Here is a 20,375-nt window from a genome sequence, read left to right on the forward strand (position 1 = left end):
CCCTCAAAGCTTTCAAAGACCTGTAGGCAGAATATGGCCTTACCTCCTGTCAAGCCTGGAAATATATACAACTACAGCACTGCCCATGTATTTTGGCCCCGTCCTTGGTCTCTGCCACCCTCTCCAGTGCTCTTGTACCTGCACATATTGGGTCACTGCCAAGGAGTGATGTTGGGTCTACATGCACTCGTAATACGTCATCTCTCCTCTTAAACACGCTCCACATCACCTGGGAAGCAAAACTTCAAACCAAATTTCACACAGAGGAATGGTGGAACTCCTAGAGGCCCATGACCATGGAGCTAGGGAGGCATGCATGAAATTCTGCTTGCTCAAAACATTCCATGATTGGTACTGGACACCCGCTAAACTGAGAGTAGTATGTCTCTTACCTCATGCACAATGCTGGTGCTGCCATGTGGTCCACTGCGATCTGGTACATGTCATCTGTGACTGTCCCTCAATCACACCTTCCTGGGAGGTGGTGGGAAGATGGCTGCAAGACATATTCCCTCTCTGGGTCCCACTCTCACGCACCCTGATCTTCTTACACAAGATCAGGAACATAGCATCGCTGACCCAATGGCAAGCCCGCTTACTCCACACGTTACTCGCTATGGCGAAACTTTGTGTTGTGCGCCACTGGCACTACCTGACTCCCCCTGCCCATGGCAAATGGTTCAGAGCAATGTACCAGACAGCAACATTTGAATGCTCCGTCTATAATTTACAGGACAATGTTGATGTGTTTTTAGCCACTTGGGTGCCATTCCTACAACCGACTAGGGCCTGAGCAACATTGTATACCATTGTCTCATGGCTCTTTCCCCTACGTCCATAGGCCCGCAGTCCACATCCCCTGACTGTCCCCACCCCTTTATACAAACCTCCCCATCCAGCACCTACTATCCCATCCCCCTCTCTCCCCTGTTACCCCTCTCACTTCTTTCCACCCCTCACCTTCCCTTCGCCCCTATACTGTCCCCCCTTTTCTTTCATAGCCCAGTCCTACCGGTCTTTCCAGATCCACCTACATTCATGTTACTGTTAAGGTGTTCCAAGGTAACCAGATACCCCTCAGGCCCTCGATTGCCCCCCCTACTCTCGCGCCACTACCATCTTGCACAGGACCCCACTAGTGCCCAGCAGGCATACTGTTCTCCCCCCATCCAGGTTATTGCCCCACATCCTGTCAACATTTGGCACCTTCTCCACATGCACCTCTGTAGACTTCGGGACAACCACGACCTCTTCCCTACGATTATGATGTCCACATGGTATGTCCGTCCCATCCCCTTAATGCATTGGGAGATATGCTTTCTGCCACAAAGTTTATCCTGCATCTGCTAGCAAGTACCCCCTACCCCAGATTAGGCTACTTACTGCTGCATCCTTCCAGACATGGACTCCTACCAGTAATACACAATGGGCCTCATTCCGACCCGGCCGGGCGGCGGACGCCGCCCGCCGGACGCCGCCCGCCGGGCGGAAACCGCCTAAACACCGCCCCGCGGTCAGAAGACCGCGGGGGGGCATTTCAACTTTCCCGCTGGGCCGGCGGGCGATCTGCAAAAGATCGCCCGCCGGCCCAGCGGGAAAGCGCCTTCCACGAGGATGCCGGCTCCGAATGGAGCCGGCGGAGTGGAAGGTGTGCGACGGGTGCTGTGGCACCCGTCGCGCTTTTCAGTGTCTGCTAAGCAGACACTGAAAAGCAATGTGGGGCCCTGTTAGGGGGCCCCTGCAGTGCCCATGCCCTTGGCATGGGCACTGCAGGGGCCCCCAGGGGCCCCACGACACCCGTTCCCGCCAGCCAGGTTCTGGCGGTGTAAACCGCCAGAACCAGGCTGGCGGGAAGGGGGTCGGAATCCCCATGGCGGCGCAGCTTGCTGCGCCGCCATGGAGGATTCCCATGGGCAGCGGGAAACCGGCGGGAGACCGCTGGTTTCCCGTTTCTGACCGCGGCGTTACCGCCGCGGTCAGAATGCCCATGAATGCACCGCCAGCCTGTTGGCGGTGCATTCGCTGCCCTCGGCCCTGGCGGATTCAATCCGCCAGGGTCAGAATGAGGGCCAATGTGTCCCTGTACCACCAGGTCCTGTGCCTTGACTCTGTACCCATGACTGGTACCTTTTACTTTAATGTACTGGATATACCTTTTTGTACTGATTCTGTTTGATTTGAATGCTTAATAAAGAATTGCGTAACAGAAAAAAAAAACATGTGGAAGGAATGTGGGTGACCTATAGGTTCGTAACACAAAGAATACTCAGTTCCACTCCGGGATAGCAAGTTCAATCCCAACAGTGCACAACAAAAAAGCAAGAGAAGGAAAAGGAAAAAAGACGATTCAGGTGCTATGGTTGAATTCCAAACAGGGCAGAAAGTTTGGGTGTTGGAGCCTGTTGGTTCCAGGACCCTTCAGGATGGTAAGGCCCTATCCCATACTTGAAAGAAAAGGGGAGGTCACTTAACTAGTTAACATAGGCAGTTGCAAAAACCTCAAAAGCATTATACAAGTGAACTGCCTAAAACCCTACTGTGATTGAGCTGATGTGACCATGCTCATGGCTACAGATATGGGAAAAGAGGTGAGAGAGAGCCTCTCCTTGATCTCCTCTCCAGCAACCCACATGATGGTTCTGAGGATGGAGTAGTCTTGTTAGACACCCTCAGAACAGCAGCGAGTTGATTGCAGGCAAGCCCTCAACCAGTACGCTGAGTTATTCTCTCTGACCCCAGGAAAGAAAAACTGGTGTGCCCAAGATGTGAACAGTGGTTACAGCCTGCCTGTCAAGAATAAGATAGAACAGACAGACAGTCAGACCATGTCAAGGAGATCATCCATGCAGAGGTTAAAAAGATTTTGGATTTGGGTCTCATTGAACCCTCAGAGAGCCCCTGGACTAGCCCAGTAGTTTTAGTCCTAAAGCCTCATTCCAAGGGGGAGAGAAAGGAAATTAGTTTTGTGTGGACTACGTGGCCCTCCACTCTTTCTCAAAAACAGTTGCACACCCAATCCCAAGAGCTGTTGCGCTCATAGACAGACTTCAGGCAGTCAAATATCTGAGGACCTTTGATTTAACGTCAGGGTACGGGCAGATTGGCCTGACACAAGGAGCAAAAGAGAGGTCAGTATTTTTTTACTCCTAGTGGAAATTATCAGTTCACTGTTATGCCCTTTGGATTAAAGAATTCACCTGACACTTTCCAGAGGTTGGTGAACCAAGTCCTTGCTGGACCATAAGCATTTAGCGCAGCTTATCTGGATGCCGTAGCTCTCTATAGTTCCACCTGGCAGGATCACCTCTCCAACTAGGGAAGCTTCTTGAAGCTCTGCAGAAGGCAGTCCTCACAGGCCTCACTATTGAGGCCAGTAAGTGCCAGATAGGGCAGGGAAACGTTGTTCACCTGGGCCACCTGGTTGGTGGAGGCCAAGCCCAACTGCTCCAACCCAAGATAGACACCATCCTGGCTTGGGAAGCTCCCACAGCCCAGACACAGGTCAGCGCATTCCTTGGCTTGACTGGGTATTATAGGAGATTTGTGAAGGATTATGGATCAATAGTTGCCCCCTCACAGAACTAACCTCCAAGAAAATGCCCACAAAGGTTAACTGGACAGTAAGTTGTCAAAGTGCCTTTGACACTCTGAAGAATGCTATGTGCTCTGCTCCAGTCCTACTAGCACCAGACTACTCCAAGCAATTCATAGTCCAAACAGATGCTTCTGAAATGGGGATATGAGTTGTCCTTTCCCAGAACAACTATGATGGGCATGACCAGCCAGTTTCTTTTATCTGCAAGAAACTACTCCCTAGGGAACAACATTGGAATGCCTTAGAGAGGGAAGTCCTTGGTGTGGTAGGGCCCTGAATAAACTGAGGCCATACCTGTTTGGCACTCTCTTCATAGTTCAGACAGACCACAGGCCTCTCATTTGGTTACAACAAATGAAGGGGAAAAACCCTAAACTGCTTAAGTGTTCCATTTCCCTACAGGGAATGGACTTTCAAGTGGAACACAGACCTGGGACTGCACATGCCTATGCAGATGACCTTTCAACGTTCTTCCACTTAGATGATGAAGACTCAATAGGGCAAGGGTAGGCTCATTCTCTTTCATTTGGGGGGAGGGGTTGTCTGAGAAAAGGCCTCTTTTTGACATGGTTACCCCCCACTTGTAGCCTAGAAGCTGTTAGTGCCCAGGGCCCCTATGAACCAGGTTCCCTTGGCCAGAGGTCTTTTCCTAAACTGTTGTGATGCATTGGCACAATTGAAGACACTTTTGGCTGCACCATAAGCCCCTAGTAAATGGTATTCAGGTGCCCTGGGTAGGAGATACTAAGGGTAGGCCCCTGAGGGCAGCAGCACTGACTGTGTCACCCTCTAGGGCCCTGCATCCAGGTACTGCCATTGCAGGCAGAGTGCCCAGATGAAAATCTAAAATGAAAACTCACATTGCAAACTGCCTTTGTGCCCTGTCCACTACACACTGCATGCAATATAGGTAAGTCACCCCTCTGGCAGTCCTTCCAGCCCTAAGGCAGGGTGTACTATACTGTCTGTGTGGGCATACCTGCACGTGAAATATGCCCCTACTGTTTCCTTGCCAAACCTGGGACATAGTAAGTGAACAGAACAGCCATATTGAAATGCATGTGCTGGGCACTGGTCAGTACAAATTTCACAGCAACAAGATGGTCGCTCTGAACCCTGGGTTCTTTGGTATAAAACAACTCAGAATGAAACGTCCAAACTGGTTCCAGTGTTGGATTTATTATAAAATGTACCCAGGGGTCACCTTAGAGGTGCCCCTTTCAAAAGGTATCTACCCTGGCATGGTTGCAGACTCATTCTATCCAGCCTGTCACAGACAGACATACAATCTACAACCTTGGGATGAGAGGATCTTCTCTCTTGGTTTAAGAAAAAAGCTCTTCCTGGGTGGAGGTGCCAACACCCCCTCACTCAGGAATGTGCACTGCCCTGACAGCGAGCTTCAAAGGGCTTACCGCCTTTAAAACTCAACCCTGCGGCCTGCTGCTAGCAGCAGATGGCAACCCCCATTGCAACCCCCCCCCACTTCTTACAAAGGGTAGGTGTGGCCCCACCTGGCATGCACCACCCCTACGGTTTTGCCTGTGAGGTGGACACTCCATTTTATTTTTCTCCATCTTGGATGGATTAAAATAGCTAATCAGGTATAGGCAAGTAACCCTTCCCCACAGGAAGTAGTCCATTAGCTGGTGTAGCCATTCTAAGGTAGATGACCCATTAATCACTACCATGTTTCCCCCAAAATGCTCCCTAAATACAGAGTTTAGTGGACATCTCTAGATCAAGAGATCAGATTTGACAGACAAAAGAAGACCTGCAATAAGAAGATCTGAAGCAGGATGACTGTGGGCCTGCTGCACCCGGGACACGACAATCGCTACTGAGGCAAAGCTGGATAACTGGATGACTCAACAAAACACCACAGGACCTGCAGACTTCACCAACCACCAGAGAACTCCCTCAAGAGTGAGGTACCACTCTAAAAACTTCAAAAAGTCAGCAATCCCATGTGGGTCACTTCACTTACTAGTTGCTAACTCCAGAACCGAATGCTGCAGCTAGATACAACTGCAACCCTACAACTGGGACAAGAAGCTCTGCCAGCGTGCTAACTTTGGTAGCACTATGCCCTCTAGCAGCCAAACTGTGCCAATAACATGGGTATTGGTCAGCCAACATAAGAGACTAAGAAAAACAGTCTCCCCAGGGCTGCAAAAGGACCAGGAGGAACACCTAGTCAAGATACTTCAGGAACAGACTGGACCTCCAACCAGAGTGCCCTAATTGTCCTGCAAATGACACTTGAACCAACTTACCGCCTGCTCCTAAGGGCATCCTTGGGCACACATCCTGGCTTACTGATTCTCCCTGCACCCGGCCGCCCTGCACCAAAGAACCAGCTGTGCACTAAGGGTGCCCACCCCTTGAAACCTCAAGACTCCAAGGGGACCCCCAGGATTCAACTTTAAACTCACCTGTGCACTGTTTTTCCAAGTGATCCCGCAGTGTGCCTGCTCCAGCTCCAGAGACTTTTTCCCGCTGCTCCCGCCAGAACTGGGAACCGCCCAAACTTCTCCAGCTGGCACAGTGTGCCCACCAATGACTTCAACCAACCTGCAAAAGAAGAACTTGGTAAACTGTCTTTACATTTGTATATGTATTTTTAAAAGTGGTTGTTAGAAATGGGGTCTTTGGTTGGCAGTCAGGTTATCCCTTGTCCAAGCAAGGACCTACACTCTAGTCAGGGTAAAGGAGAATCACCCTCAGCTAACCCCTGCTTACCCCCTTCGTAGCTTGACACAAGCAGTAGGCTTACCTTCAGAGTGCTAGGTGTAAAGTATTTGTGCCAACACACATAGTAACTTAATGAAAACACTACAAAATGACACAACACAGGTTTAGAAAAATAGAAAATATTTATCTAAACAAAACAAGACCAAAATGACAAACATCCACAATACACAGGTCAAGTTATCAATTAAAAAGCAAAAAGAGTCTTCATGTAGTTTTAAAGACACTAACACTGTTAGCGTGAAAATGTACCTTGGGTGTGTCAAAAATAACCGGCACGGGTTAGTGTGCGTCACAAAGGGCTTGCAATGCGTCGATTTCACTGACGCTAACACTGTTAGCGTGAAAATGTACATTGGGTGTGTCAAAAATAACCCGCAATGGCGAGTGTGCATCACAAAGGGTCAGCCTCCATCAGCAATGCTGCGCGTCATTTCTCCAGCTCCGTGCATCGATTCTTCAGTCATGTTGCAGGCGAGTGTCGATTTTTTGTCGGGAAGCCAGTTGCGTGTCGATTTTACAGCCGCAGATCAGAGTTGCATCGAACTTTTCCTCACAGGGCAGAGTAGGAGTCTCTCCAGAGATTCCAGGTACTGGCAGAGAGAAGTCTTTGCTGTCCCTGAGACTTCACAAAATAGGAGGCAAGTTCTAAATGAAGCCCTTGGAGATCTTCATAAGATGGAAAGCACACAAAGTCCAGTCTTTGCCCTCTTACTCTGGCAGAAGCAGCAACTGCAGGATAGCTCCACATAGCACAGTCACAGGCAGGGCAGCTCTTCTTCCTCTTCTCTTCAACTCTTCTCCAGGCAGAGGTTCCTCTTGGTTTCCAGAACTGTTCTAAAGTCTGTGGTTTTGGGTGCCCTTCTCATACTCATTTTGTCCTTTGAAGTAGGCCTACTTCAAAGCAAAGACTCTCTTGAAATCCTGCCCTGCCCAGGCCAGGGCCCAGATACTCACCAGGGGGTTGGAGACTGCATTGTGTAAGAGCAGGCACAGCTCTTTCAAGTGTGAGTGACCACTCATCCCCTCCCTCCTAGCACAGATGGCTCATCGGGAAATGCAGACTACACCCCAGCTCCCTTGGTGTCACTATTTAGTGTGAGGTGCAATCAGCCCAACTGTCAAACTGACCCAGACAGGGAATCCACAAACAGGCAGAGTCACAGAAATGGTATAAGCAAGAACATGCTCACTTTCTAAAAGTGGAATTTTCAAACACACAATCTTAAAATCAACCTTACTAAAAGATGTATTTTTAAATTGTGAGCTCAGAGACCCCCAATTCCACATATCCATCCACTCCCAAAGGGTATCTACATATTTAAAGGTAGCTCCCATGTTAAGATATGAGAGGGACAGGCCTTGCAACAGTGAAAAACAAAATTAACAATATTTCACTGTCAGGACATATAAAACCCATCACTGTATGTCCTACCGTAACAATACAATGCACCGTGCCCTTGGGGCTACCTGAGGCCTACATTAGGGGTGCCTTACATGTAGGAAAAAGGAAGGTTTGGGCCTGGGATGTGCACAACCAGACACAGCAGTGGCAGGTCTGTGACATGATTACAGAGCTACTTATGTGGGTGGCTGTAGGAGGCTGGCCTGGCTTATAGTGGGTACCTTGTGGTACTTACACCTTGTGCCAGGTCCAGTTATCCCTTATTAGTAGAATAGAGGTGTTTCTAGCAGCTTAGGCTGTTAGGGGTAGCTATGGCAAAGCAGCTTAGGCTGAACTAGGAGACATGCAAAGCTCCTACTATACCACTTATATCATATAGCACTATATCATAAGAAAAGGCAATACTCAAAGTTACTAAAAATAAAGGTACTTTATTTTAGTGACAATATGCCAAAAGTATCTCAGAGGATACCCTCACTTAGGAGGTAAGTAATATACACAAATTATATGCACACAAACCAAAATCAGGTAAGTAACAGTTAGAAAAGTAGTGCAAACAATGTAGAATCAGAATAGGATCAGAATAGGATGCAATAGGTAGACATAGGCCTAGGGGCAACCCAAACCATATACTGCAAAAGTGGAATGCGAATCGCGAATGGACCCCAGGCCTATGGGAGATTGTAGAGGGTTGCTGGGACTGTGAGAAAACAGTAAGGGTGTCCAAAATACCCCACCCCAAGACCCTGAAAAGTAGGAGTAAAGTTACCCTACTACCCCAGAAAAACAGTATAGTTGTGAAAGGGGATTCTGAAAGAACCACGAGCACCAGCAAAACACTGAAGACAGATTCCTGGACCTGAGGACCTGTAAAGGAAGGGGACCAAGTCCAAGAGTCACAAAAGTGTCCGGGGGCAGGGCCCCACAAAACCTGCCTCTGGGTGGAAGAAGCCAAAGATTCTGCAACAATGAAAAGGGCTAGGAACTTCTCCTTTGGATGGAAGATGTCCCACGGTGTGCTGGAGGTTGCATGCAGAAATACCGCAAACAAGCCTTGATAGCTGCAAGAGTCACGGTTAAGGATTTTGGGTGGTGCTGGGGACCAGGAAGGACCAGGATGTCGCTCCTTGGAGGAGGAGACAGAGGGTGTGCTCAGCAACTCAGAGAGCATCCCCAGAAGGAGGCAGCACCCGCAGAAGTACCGGAACAGGCACTTAGAAGATCTGAGGACAGCGGTCAACTCAGAGTCACAAAGGAGGGTCCCACGATGTCGGATTTCAATTCAGCAAGTTGGGCAATGCAGGACACAGTGCTGTGGACCCAGGCTAGACTGTGCACAAAGGAATCCTTGGAAAGGTGCACAGAAGCCGGAGCAGCTGCAGATCACGCAGCACACAGGATTACTGTCTGGCATAGGGAGGCAAGGAATTACATTCACTGAATTTGGACAGAAGGGCCACTGGTCTGTGGGAGATACTTGGACCCAGCTCCTGTGTTCCAGGGACCACGCTCGTCAGGATGAGAGGGGACCCAGAGGACCGGTGATGCAGAAGTTTGGTGCCTGCGTTAGAAGGGGGAAGATTCCGTCGACCCACGGGAGATTTCTTCTTGGCTTCCAGTGCAGGGTGAAGGCAGACAGTCCTCAGAGCATGCACCACCAGGAAACAGTCGAGAAAGCTGGAAGGATGAGGCGCTACAATGTTGCTAGTAGTCGTCTCGCTACTTTGTTGCAGTTTTGCAGGCGTCCTGGAGCAGTCAGCGGTCGATCCTTGGCAGAAGTTGAAGAGGGAAGTGCAAAGGAACTCTGGTGAGCTCTTGCATTGGTTATCTGAGGAATAGCCCAGAGGAGAGAGACCCTATATTGCCAAAAAAAGAGGTTTGGCTACTGAGAAAGGAGGCTTGGCTACTGAAAAAGGTAATCACCTATCAGGAGGGGTCTCTGACGTCACCTGCTGGCACTGGCCACTCAGAGCTGTCCATTGTGCCCCAACACCTCAGAATCCAAGATGGCAGAGGTCTGGGACACACTGGAGGAGCTCTGGGCACCTCCTCTAGGAGTTGCTGGTCTGGGGAGTGGTCATTCCCCTTTCTTTTGTCCAGTTTTGTGCCAGAGCAGGGGTTGGGGGATCCCTGAACTGGTGTAGACTGGCTTATGCAGAGATGGGCACCATCTGTGCCCATCAAAGCATTTCCTGAGACTGGGGGAGGCTACTCCTCCCCAGCCCTTCACACCTATTTCCAAAGGGAGAGGGTGTAATACCCTCTCTCAGAGGAAATCCTTTGTTCTGCCTTCCTGGGACTGGGCTGCCCAGGCCCCAGGAGAGCAGAAACCTGTCTGAGGGGTTAGCAGCAGCAGCAGCTGCAGTGGAGACCCCGGAAAGGCAGTTTGACAGTACCCGGGTTCTATGCTAGAGACCCGGGGATGCATGGAATTGTGCCCCCAATAGCAGAATGGTATTGGGGTGACAATTCCATGATCCTAGACATGTTACATGGCCATGTTCGGAGTTACCATTGTGACGCTACATATAGGTAGTGACCTATATGTAGTGCAGGCGTGTAATGGTGTCCCCGCACTCACAAGATCTGGGGAATTTATCCATGATTGGCATATTTGATTTATTAGTAAGTCCTTAGAACAGTGCACTAGAGGTGCCCAGGGCCTGTAAATCAAATGCTGCATCCTGCAGCACTGGTTGTGCCACTGTAGGAAAGTACCATCTTGCCTGGTATGTTACCCCCATTTTCACTGTATGTATGTTTGTTTTTGCCCATGTGTCACTGGGATCCTACCAGGCAGGACCCCAGTGCTCATAATGTATGCCCTGTATCTGTCCCCTGTGTGGTGCCTAACTGTATCACAGAGGCTCCGCTAATCAGAACCTCAGTGTTTATGCTCTCTCTGCTTTTCACAATTGTCACTGCAGGCTAGTGACTATCTCACCAATTCTCATTGGCACACTGGAACACCCTTATAATTCCCTTGTATATGGTACCTAGGTACCCAAGGTATTGGGGTCCCAGGAGATTCCTATGGGCTGCAACAATTCCTACACAGGACTGCCAATGCAACCTGAGTGAAATAACGTCCACGTTATTTCACAGCCATTTTTCACTGCACATAAGTAACTTATAAGTCACCTATATGTCTAACCCTCACTTGGTGAAGGTTAGGTGCCAAGTTACTTAGTATGTGGGCACCCTGGCACTAGCTAAGGTCCCCCCACATTGTTCAGGGCAAATTCCCCAGACTTTGTCAGTGTGGGGACACCATTACACTTGTGCACTACATATAGGTCACTACATATATGTAGCGTCACAATGGTAACTCCGAACATAGCCATGTAACATGTCTAGGATCATGGAATTGTCACCCCAATACCATTCTGGTATTGGGGGACAATTCCATGCATCCCTAGGTCTCCAGCATAGAGCCCGGGTACTGCCAAACAAACTTCCTGGGGTTTTCTCTGCAGCTACCGCTGCTGCCAACCCTCAGACAGGTTTCTGTCCCGCTGGGGCCTGGGCAGCCTGGTCCCAGGAAGCCAGAACAAAGGATTTCCTCTGAGAGAGGGTGTTACACCCTCTCCCTTTGGAAATATGTGTGAAGGGCTTGAGAGGAGTAGCCTCTCCTGGCCTCTGGAAATGCTTTGAAGGTCACAGATGGTGCCCTCCTTGCATAAGCCATTTTACACCGGTTCAGGGATCCCCCCAGCCCTGCTCTGGTGCAAAACTGGACAAAGGAAAGGGGAGTGACCACTCCCTTGACCAGCACCTCCCAGGGGAGGTGCCCACAGCTCCTCCAGTGTGTCCCAGACCTCTACCATCTTGGATGCAGAGGTGTGAGGGCACAACGGACAGTTTTTATCTGTCTTTCTTGGGCAGTAGGGTAACTTTACTACTACTTCTCAGGGTCTTGGGGTGGGGTATTCTTGACACCCTTAGTGTTTTCTTACACTCCCAGGGACCCTCTACACACTACACTAGGCCTGGGGTCCATTCGTGGTTCGCATTCCACTTTTGGAGTACATGGTTTGTGTTGCCCCTAGGCCTATTTTTCTCTATTGCATTCTATTGTGTTCTACAGTGTCTGCACTACTTTTCTAACTGTTTACTTATTTGATTTGGTTTGTGTGTGTATATTTTGTGTATATTACTTACCTCCTAAAGGAGTATATCCTCTGAGATACTTTTGGCATATTGTCACTAAAATAAAGTACCTTTATTTTTAGTAACTCTGAGTATTGTGTTTTCTTATGATATAGTGCTAAGTGATATAAGTGGTATGGTAGGAGATTTGCATGTCTCCTAGTTCAGCCTAAGCTGCTATAGCTACCTCTATCAGCCTAAGCTGCTAGAACACCTCTAATCTACTAATAAGGGATAACCGGACCTGGAACAAGGTGTAAGTACCACAAGGTACCCACTATAAGCCAGGCCAGCCTCCTACATGGGGCTTCTGTGGAATGGGGTAGTGAAAGCAGGAGACAAGTAAATAATGCATCCAGTTAATTTACAGAAGGAGTTCGCTAAGCTGCATGTTAATGAACATGTTTTTTCATAATATTTAACCAGTGGAGTGAGTTTCAGGCATGGAAGTATATTGGTTTCATGTCATAAATGGAGCATTCTGCCAGACTGATATTTTAGTTAACTGCACAATATATCCTGGGACTGTCAGTTTTGATTGTTAACATGCTAACAAGGGTTTTAAGTGGTTAAGGTCCTGTCTCGATTAAGCATTCAATTTGTTTCTGCGGAATCAGCAAAATAAAACCATTAAAGAAATTGAGTGAAAAAACAGAGTGACAGTACCTCACTAAAGCCATTGGAGAGGAGTTGTGGAAGGAAGGAATAGGACCTGTAGGAAGCTTATGATGACAAGCAGGAGAAAAAGGGCCAGAAGGCTGGCCACCAGAAGCATGGCTAGGGTGACCAGAGCCACATTGCCCAGAACAAACTATACCTGGCCCAGAGAGACCTAATGAATGAGAACCAGAGAATCTAATGCCAGAGAGGATGAGGAGCAAATAGACAATGAGGAACAGGACAAAGAAAAACAATTCTAAGTTACCTGGACCAGGGCGAAGAGGGTCTGAACGGCCAGGAGAAAGTGGAGCAATGGGACATGGATGCAATTATCAAGGGTTCAAAGGAACAGAGGACTAGGGATAAATGGAACAGAGGGCCCTAAACCATTGCCACAAGGCAGGTTTGGTGAAACACAATGCACTGACTAGGACAAGAGAGACAAGAACGGTCAGGAGTAGCAGACTCAGGTAGACAGACCAAAGAGGAGATGTACAACAAGACCAATGGAAAGAAGGTCCAACAACAGGAAGGCCAATACCACGTAGATCAGATGAAGGATGACCAATGAGCCAGAATCAAATGAACAAGGATCAAGAAGACCATAACAGAAAAGGACAATGGCTAGCAGGACCCATAAACCCTAGATTAGAATACAATCAATCAATCAATCAATCACGTAATTTATAAAGCACGCTACTCACCCGTCAGGGTCTCAAGGCGGTAGGAGGGGCTACTGTTTGAATAGCCATGTTTTGAGGCGTTTCCTGAAGGTCAGGAGGTCCTTGTGTAGGTGGAGTGGTAGGGAGTTCCAGGTTTTGGCGGCGAGGTGGGAGAAGGATCATCCACTGGAGGTGGTGCAGCGAATGCGGGGGACGGAGGAAAGTGTTAGGCTGGTGGAGCGGAGCTGGCTGATGGGGATGTGGAAGGTGAGTCTGTTGTTGAGGTAGGCTGGGCCTGTGTTGTGGAGGGCTTTGTGTGCGTGGGTGAGTAGTTTGAAGGTAATCCTCTTTGAAACGGGTAGCCATTGTAGGCCTCTGAGGTGGGCAGAGATGTGGTAGTGGCGTGGGACGTCAAGGATGAGTCGGCGGAGGCGTTTTGGATACGTTGCATTTTTGTTTGTAGTATGGCCGTGGTTCCTGCATAGAGTGCGTTGCCATAGTCCAGTCGGCTGCTGACCAGGGCATGGGTGACTGTCTTTCTGGTTTAGACGGGAATCCACTTGAATATTTTGCGGAGCATGCAGAGGGTGTTGTAGCAAGAAGAGGAGACTGCGTTGACCTGCTGAGTCATGCTAAGTACTGAGTCCAAGATGATTCCCAGGTTTCGTACTTGGGTGGTGGGTGTGGGTGCAGCACCTAGGGAGGTAGGCCACCAGGAGTTGTTCCAAGCGAAGGGGTTGCTGCCGAAGATGAGGATCTCTGTTTTGTCTGTGTTTAACTTGAGGCGACTTGATTCCATCCAGTTGGCGATGGTGTGAAGTCCATTGTGGAGGTAGTTTCTTGTGGTTGTAGGGTCTTTTGTAAGGGAGATGATCAGCTGGGTGTCGCCGGCGTAGGATACAATGTTGATGTGGTGGGATCTTACGATGTTGGCGAGAGGTGCCATGCAGAAGTTGAAGAGTGTTGGGCTGAGGGAGGATCCCTGGGGGATGCCACAGATGGTCTTGGAGGGTTCGGACAGGTAAGGCGGAAGGCGAACTCTCTGGGTTCTGCCATAGAGGAATGAGGAGATCCAGTCGAGGGCTCTGCGATGTTGTGGAGGCATGTTTGGAGGGTGTGGTGACAAACGGTGTTGAAGGCCGCGGAGAGGTCCAGGAGGATGAGCGCTGCAGTTTCGCTTTTGTCGAGCATGGTCCTGATGTCATCTGTAGCAGCAATGAGTGCGGTCTCAGTGCTGTGGTTCTTGCAAAATCTGGATTGGGAGGTATTGTGCGCTTTGCTGTCTTCCAGGAAGCAGGATAGTTGGCTGTTTATAATTTTCTCAATGACCTTTGCTGGGAATGGGAGCAGGGAGATGTGCCAGTAGTTCCTGGGGTCCTCTGGGTCTGCTTTGGGATTCTTCAACAGTGCTTTGACATCGGCATGTTTCCAGCTCTTCGGAAGGTGGCTGTCTCAAAGGACCTGTTGATGATGTCGCGGAGGTGGGGGGCGATGATGTTGCTGGCTTTGTTGAAGATCTGGTGTGGGCAGGGGTTCGAGGGGGAGCCGGAGTGGATGGAGGCCATGGTGTTGATGGTGTCTTGATTGTTTACGTGGGTCCAGGTGCATAGAAGGTTGGTGTTGCTTGGTGTCTGTGGTTGGCTGGTGGGTCTGGGGTATGAAACTGTTGTGGATGTCTTCGATCTTTCGATGGAAATAAGTGGCGAGGGAGTTGCAGAGCTCCTGTGATGACGGGAGTTCGTAGGAGCCGGTCTTGGGGTTGGAGAGTTCTTTGATGATGCCGAAGAGCTCTCTGTTGTTGTGGGCGTTGGTCTCTATGCAGTTTTTGTAGTAGGTTCTCTTGGTGGTGCGGAACAGCTGGTGATGTTTGTGAATGGCAGTCTTGAGGGCGAAGTGGTTGGATTCGGTAGGTACAAGGCGCCAGGTCTTCTCCATTTTTAGGCATTCCTATTTGGAGGCCTGTAGTTCGGGGATGATCCAGCTGGCCTTGAATCTGTGGTGGGTCTCCGAGTGTTGTTTGAGTGGCGCGAGGGTGTTGCCGCAGTCGCCTATCCACTGATGCAGGTTGGTGGCTGCTGAGTTGGGGTCCCTGGTCCTAGGAGGAGGTGCCTGGGCGAGGGTGGAGATCAGCTGTTCTTTCAAGATTCTGCTCCAGCAGCAGCGGGGTGGTTGGGTGGAGAGGTGGTGTGTGGTCGGTTTCTGGAAGGAGAAGTGGATGCAGCGATGGTCGGTCCAGTGGAGTTAGGCGGCGTGGCTGAAGGAGACGTGGTTGCTGACTGAGAAGATGGGGTTGAGTGTGTGTCCTGCAGTGTGGGTGGGGGATGACACAAGTTGCTTAAGGCCAAGGTTGACGAGGTTGTCAAGTAGGTTGGTGGTGTTGATATCGTTGTTGTTCTCTAGGTGGAAGTTCAGGTAGCCGAGGAGGATGTAGTCAGTTGAGGCGAGGGCTTTGGTGCTGATGATGTCGGCAATGACGTCGCAGAAGTGAGATCGGGGGTCCCGGGGGTCTGTAGACCAGTGTTCCTCTGAGGGTGGTGTTGGCGTTGATGTGGATTTTGAAATGGAGGTGCTTGGCGGAGTTGAGGGTGTTGTGGGAGCTGGTGGAGACTCTGATGGTGCTTTTGTTGACTCCTCCTGGTTTGTTGGTGCGGTCTCTTCTAGTGATCTTGTAGTCTTCAGGTATGGCTATGGCTATATCTGGTTCCGAGGCTGAATTCATCCAGGTTTCGGTGAGAAATGCAACATCAGGTGATGATGAGGACAGTAGGTCTCAGAGTTCGATTGCGTGCTTGTGGACGGAGCGGGTGCTGAGCTGAATGCAGCTGAGCTGGTTGTCTGCGGGGCTGTATCTGAGCTTGGCGGTAAGGGTGCAGGTGAAGCTGCAGGCTCTGCAGGAGAAGGGTCCTTTGGTGTGCGTTGGAGTGGACTGGAAACATCTGGAGGGACGGCCTGGGTTGAGGGCGTGGAGGTCACTGGCTGTGTAGCAGTGATTGGAGGTGCAGGAGCCCCGTGGGCCAGGGGGACTGGCGATGGGCGTGGTCCAGGCGCGGATGGGTGCAGAGGGGCTTGCTTCTGAAGAAGGGGAGGTGGGGGGGAGGAGCAGGTGGGAGGCGGGAGGGCAGAGCGTATGGGGGCGCGAGGTAGGAAATGTAGAGAGGCAGAAACCGGCTCAGGGAGAGCCAGCAACGGAGCGCACAAGGGGCAAAAGTGGAAATAAAGGCACAAAAGGCAAAAGTGGAAATAAGGCAAAAAACAGGAAATAAAGCACAATAAAACGAAATAAAATGAAAAAACAGAGAAACGCTTACCGGCAGCCCACTAGACACCAGGGATGAGGCGCAGGCCGGTGCCTGCGGGTGGAGGAGGGCCTTTAAAAATAAGTAAGTCTATGCACAGTAGGACTAGGATCAGAAGGTCCTTGAGGGACAGACTGAGGGGGATTCTAAACTCAGATGACAATGACTACATGAACCAGGGTGACTTGCAACATGGCAACTAGAAGGGCCAGTGCAAGAGGGATGAGGAAGATCAAACCTAGGCGGACAATTAGTAAGAGAAAGGTGATAAAGGGGACCATGATCTGAGGGAAAAGAACACAGTGGAACAGGCAAACCAGGAGGACTACTAGGACCAGATGGTTCAGGAGGACCTGGAGACTAGTAAGGCTAGGAAAACCAAAATCAGTGTGACCATCATCAGAAGACCCAATACATGAGGATCAGACAAAGAAGAACCAAGATTACAAGGGCCAGGTGAACCATGAGCGGAAGGGGTACGAAAAGGCAAATGAGGTATCATGCTGTCTTCTTTCTTTGATGTGTTTGACTTCAGATTTAGAATTGCGGAGGCATCATGGACCATTGTGCTCATACTGCCACCACTGAACTTGTATGTCACAAGTGGAGAAATGACATACCTAAGTGGAGGGTGTTGGGACTAAATAACAAACTAAAACTGCTCTCCTTACTGAAGTACTACAGTCTGGTCCTTGATACCTCTGATGACTCACAGGATTAATGTGTTAGGTTGTTACAGTTCTCAGTGTTGTTACTTCCTTTTGGATTGGAAAAATACTTGTAGGTCATTGATCAGTTTATCTTATCAAAAGACAAGCCAAATGTTTGTATGTCTTAACAAACGGATTGAAGCACCTTCCAGTTTGTCTGGTGACTTCCAGCACTCTTCCATGATGACTGCTACATAAACTGTTATTAAGGAGAGTAGTTCTATTGGAGTCCAATAGTTAAGGAAAATCCTTGTTTATTAGTTTTCCATTATTCAGGAACTGTTTGTTCCCCAGTCATTTTATAATACCAGAGGATTTTCCATGACAACTTTAATCCTGATGCCTATGGCTTCCCCTCATAACTAATACTGGATCCGTGATTCTTGTGTGCATTTCTGGTGCTTTTTGACACTAGGGAACTAGGTAAACCAGAGGAGCTGAATTTGGAGGACTGAAAGACAAGAATTAAAGTGAGGGGGAAGAACAGGTCCAGGAACAGGAGCCTGTGAAGCATGAGACCCAGGATCCCATGGACTAGGCACAGGAGTGCATGGGAATGATGACTTGAGAGACCAGGAATTACAGCTCCAGGACTGTCTAAGGCTATCATGAACCAGAGGTCAAGGAACACCAAAACTTGGAAATGAATTGGGTTATTAGTTGAGAAAGATGGATGTGCCACTCAAACAAAACAACAACAAAAAACTATCTTTTTCAGGGTGAGCCACAAAAAGTCACTAAATTAACCTCAGCAAAACCCTCTGAAAGCTTGGCACAGAAGCAGTCAGGCTTAACTTAAAGCCAATGTGTAAATTGGTTATGTTTTACTAAATGTTAATAAAGTGAAAACACTGCACATGAAAATCCAATTTGTAGAACCGGACTTATGATTAAAATGTTTTTAGTGAAATCTAGAGCCAAAAATAAAAAGTGTCTTCCATGGGTATCTGGTAGCAGGGTAGTCCTTCCACCAGCTGGGCAGACCTACTTCTATGCCTTCCACAGGTCAACAAGTGATCTGATTTGGGGTGAGTGTGCCATCTTCCATATCCAGGGCCTGCCTATGGGTGGAGAATGACCCCTTTGTCTCCACTTCCTCCCTCCCTAGACATGCTCTAAAATGTCTTGGGTGACAAAAGCAGGGACATGCCTTGTGTCAGGTTTGTGTGTGTGTGTGTGTTTTGTGTGTGTGTGTGTGTGCAGTAGACAACATTATTTGAGGAGCAGGTGGGTTGGGTAGAGCTCTGCCCCCTTAGCCATCCAGGCAGGAATCGCTCATTCTGTCCACATTTTGTTAACTTTATCTCACGGTCTGGCAGCAATTCACAACCCACAACAGCAGAGTAACGTGACCCAGTATACTGGCTAAAAGACTCACCAAAATTGTGTTAAAAAATACAAACTTTATAAAAGTGGCATTTTTACAATTCTAACTTAAAATCCAAATATACTATTAGGAGGATTTTTTATTCAAATTCAAAAGAGACCAAGAATAATTTTTCTACCAGCTCCTATTCCAAAGGTAGAACTTAATAGATGTAATAGGGCAACACAATGCAAGTCTATGGGAGAGGTAGACCTTACAATTGTGAAAAGCAACTTTAGGAGTTTTTCACTACTAGGGCATTTAAAACTTAAACCCACCTTTCGTAATTGTAAAATACCACAGACCATGCCCTAGAAGGTTTTAGAGCCTACCTTAGGGTTGACTTCTAAGTATTAAAAATGAGAGCTTAGATCGGGTGAAAGGTGTATTATGCCAGATTAATAAGGCATTCCTAAGTCACGATTAAAGGGCTACTTTAATGGGTGGCAAAAAAAGTGCTGCTGTGCCCCTAGTAGAATTTAATTTACAGGCCCTGGGTACATGTAGTACCAACAGATTGGGGCTTATAAGTTAGGAACAGAACACACAAGCACTTCAGCATCTGTTAGCAGTCGTAAAGTGCAGTCCTAAGGCCAACAAACATGAATTTAGCAAAACAGGAGGGGTAAAGGCAAACTGTTTGGGGAGACTCCCACAGAAGGGTGTCTGGTCTAACATATAGGATGATCTGTGGTTGACCAGGACAAGTTATTGTTGAACCATGGGGGCAAAAAGTAGGAGGACTAGGGCCTTGAGGATCAGAACCAGTGTAACAAGGACTATAAAGATCGGGACCTGGATGGCAATGGCCAGTAAAACTAAGAGATCAGTATAAGCAGGACAGAGACTAGAAAGACTGGGGGCAGTATCAGGGGCTCCCAGAATACCAGAGCAAGGAGGACTAAATGAACTAAAAGATCATGACCAGGAGGACCAGAAACAGGGCCAAGAGGGCCAGGATACTAGAATCTAGGGGACCATGGTTACCAAGTGTGACAAAGCAATCCTTACAAGTACTAAGGGCAGGGTGAGGAGGAGCAGATATAACAAGGCCAACCAGAAACTGGTAGACCAAGGGGCAGACAGTGGTTGACAGAAGGATCAGGACCAAAATGAGCAGGCACAGATGAACCAGAGCTAGGAGAATCTGCATCAAGAAGACAAGATTCAATGACTGCAGTACTAGTGGCACTAAGTGGACAAGGAACAGATTCAGTAGTCCAGAACTATTTGGGCCATGAACAGGATGAGTATCAGGAGGACCAAACAACTCAGAAAAAGAGGACTTAGAACAAGACCATGAGGTCGGCCAACATCAAAAGGCATAGAAGGAACTGGAGGTGAAGGAAGAAGACCGGAGCAGGAGGACACGTGATTCTATGATTCTATGCCACATGTATTATGATTTCCCTTTTGTAAGAGGTTCTTATTCATGCTATCAATCCCTACAACTCTCTACCTTGTTTAGCCCGTGTATAGATTGGTACATCTTTGCTGCAAAATTAGGACATGCAAAGTGAACAGTAACCCAGGACTGAGTCAGAGTGATGGCAGACACAGTCTGATGCTGGCACAATAGTCTTTGGGTGGATCTGAATAGTCCAAATGTGGATGAGTGAAAAGGAGTGCAGTCTCTGAAGAATATGGGAAAAGGTTTGATAAACTCAGATGGGTGAAGTAAATTGTAAGGAGATACCTTTCCAGCATGTTCACCCCCGTAGTTTTGGGCTAATGCTGCTGGTTTGTTGACCTTGAGAGTGCAGTAACACCTTCTAACCAGA

The sequence above is a fragment of the Pleurodeles waltl genome, chromosome 8 (genome assembly GCF_031143425.1).
Source record: "Pleurodeles waltl isolate 20211129_DDA chromosome 8, aPleWal1.hap1.20221129, whole genome shotgun sequence".
NCBI classification, from domain to species: Eukaryota; Metazoa; Chordata; class Amphibia; order Caudata; family Salamandridae; genus Pleurodeles; species Pleurodeles waltl.